Source organism: Neopelma chrysocephalum, unplaced genomic scaffold (genome assembly GCF_003984885.1).
Source record: "Neopelma chrysocephalum unplaced genomic scaffold, ASM398488v2 Primary Assembly neopelma1_182604, whole genome shotgun sequence".
Classification (NCBI taxonomy): domain Eukaryota; kingdom Metazoa; phylum Chordata; class Aves; order Passeriformes; family Pipridae; genus Neopelma; species Neopelma chrysocephalum.
This window is the reverse complement of record NW_020938031.1, coordinates 552-2,677: the sequence shown is the minus strand read 5'-3', so window position 1 is coordinate 2,677 and position 2,126 is coordinate 552. Positions and strand designations below refer to the sequence as shown.

Here is a 2,126-nt window from a genome sequence, read left to right as displayed (position 1 = left end):
CAAGGGCTTCCTGCATTAAGCAGCCACTTGCAGGGGAGGTGATTCCCCAGGAGCCCAGCACGGGGGTTCTGTACACACAGGTCAGTCTGTCAGTGCTCAACTACAAGCCCTGATGCAAATCACCCTCCTCGGGCAAAGCAGAAACCCGGCGCTGTTCAAACGCTCCTCCCAAGGGTTTGCTGTCGTGACCTCTTGCTTTTCCTCTTTCCAGCTGTATCCTCGGGGAACTGTTTACAAAGAAGCCTATTTTTCAAGCCAATCTGGAACTGGCTCAGCTTGAATTAATCAGGTAAAGCATTGCACATGCATGTCTATGAGAGGAGGCGCTGCAGGAGCTGCTCGTGCACACAGGCTGTGTGTTAGAGGAGCCCTTGTTCTCTCCCCCTGCCTGCAAAACAGGGCCAGAAATGCCTGGAACTGCAAGGGGGGAATAGTCAGGTGTCCACACCCCCATCAGGTGTGTGGCTTTTCATTTATGTGCCCACTGTGAGCTGAGTGCAAAAATCATGAACCTAAAGTACATCTCACGCTGAAAATTAGAATCACAGACTGGTTTGTGTTGGGAGGGGCCTTAAATCTCATCCAATCCCACCCCCTGCCACGGGCAGGGACACCTTCCACTAGCCCAGGTTGCTCCAAGCTCTGTCCAACCTGGCCTTGGACACTTCCAGGGATCCAGGGGCAGCCACAGCTTCTCTGGGCAACCTGTGCCAGGACCTCCCCACCTGTGTAGTAAAGATAATAAAAGTTCGTAAATCTTTAAAATCTAAGTAAGAAATTTAAAAATGTTAACATTTACAGTAAGAAAAAGAAAAATTCACTGTGTTGGGTGGTTTATAAGCTCAGCATTCCCCTCCTCCTGATACCTCCTTCCTTAACACTTCACCGAGGTTATTGCCACAGTGAGTTGCTCAGGAAGGAGCTTTTCTCTGGGGTTGGGGGCTTTTCCCCTGTGTGCCACCTGCCTGACCCTGCTCTCCTGCCTCCCCAGCCGGCTCTGTGGGAGCCCCTGCCCAGCTGTGTGGCCAGATGTGATCAAGCTGCCCTACTTCAACACTATGAAGCCCAAGAAGCAATACCGCCGGCGCCTGCGTGAGGAGTTCTCCTTGTGAGTGGTCTGGGGGGGGGTCATGGCCTCTGTGACTCCCCTCTTCTCCTTTGGATGTGGTTTGTGGAGCTTCTCCCCCCTGGGGAAGGCTGGGATGGGGTCACTGTTTGCTCCCTAAGAAGCTGATGTGGCTCAGGTGCCTTCGGAGGGATCCCCTGTGGGAGCACCCCTGGCAGTGGGGCACCCTCATGGTCTGACTTCAGGGGAATGTTCTCTGGGGGAGAGTCTAATTCTGGGATTTGTAACCCAGTTGGTTTTCATAAATGGCAAAAATTAAAGTGAAAATATCATGGAATATCATGAGCTGGAAGGGACCCCCAGGGATCATCCAGTCCAGCTCCTGGTCCTGCCCAGGACACCCCAACAATCCCCCCCTGTCCCTCAGAGCATTGTCCAAACCCTCCTGGAGCTCTGGCAGCCTTGGGGCCGTGCCCACTGCCCTGGGGAGCCTGGTCAGTGCCAACCAGCCTCTGGGGGAAGAACCTTTCCCTGAGATCCAACCTGACCCTCCCTGACACAGCCCCAGCTGCTGCATCACGAGGAATAAACTTGGGCTGTGTGGATTCCTGTCAGGCCTGAGGGGTCTCTCTCTGGAAGTGGCTTCTCCACGTGTTCTCCCTTGACTCCTCCGTGTTTCCCACTCTCTCCCCAGCATTCCCTCGTCTGCTCTGGACCTGCTGGACCACATGCTGACTCTGGACCCTGGCAAACGCTGCACAGCAGAGCAGGCCCTGCACAGTGACTTCCTGAAGGACGTTGACCTCAGCAAAATGGCACCTCCAGAGTAAGTTCCAGCTGCCACAGCTGTGGGCTCTCTGCTGGAGGGGAGGAGACAAGGGTTTTTTTCAGTCAAAATTATGATTTCTGGGCTCTTTTCTCTACTCTGCCCTGGCATTTTGTCTTGTGGTTGAGCAAGTCACTCTTCCTGTGCTGTTGGATTTCTGCCTGATAACAGCCTGGTTTTATAAAGCCCAGTTTAATGCTTGTAAGATGCTCTAAAACTCTGTTGGAAGTTGTG

The 2,126-nt window shown here is 53.4% G+C and overlaps 1 long non-coding RNA gene across 1 annotated transcript; it reads left to right on the top strand.

The window, feature by feature from the left end:
• The first annotated feature begins 201 nt into the window (after window positions 1-201).
• Window positions 202-1,887, top strand: LOC113962553. Its single transcript, XR_003532570.1, has 3 exons — window positions 202-289; window positions 992-1,108; window positions 1,761-1,887. It is a non-coding gene; the product is annotated as an uncharacterized LOC113962553 (long non-coding RNA).
• Window positions 1,888-2,126: the final 239 nt, after the last annotated feature.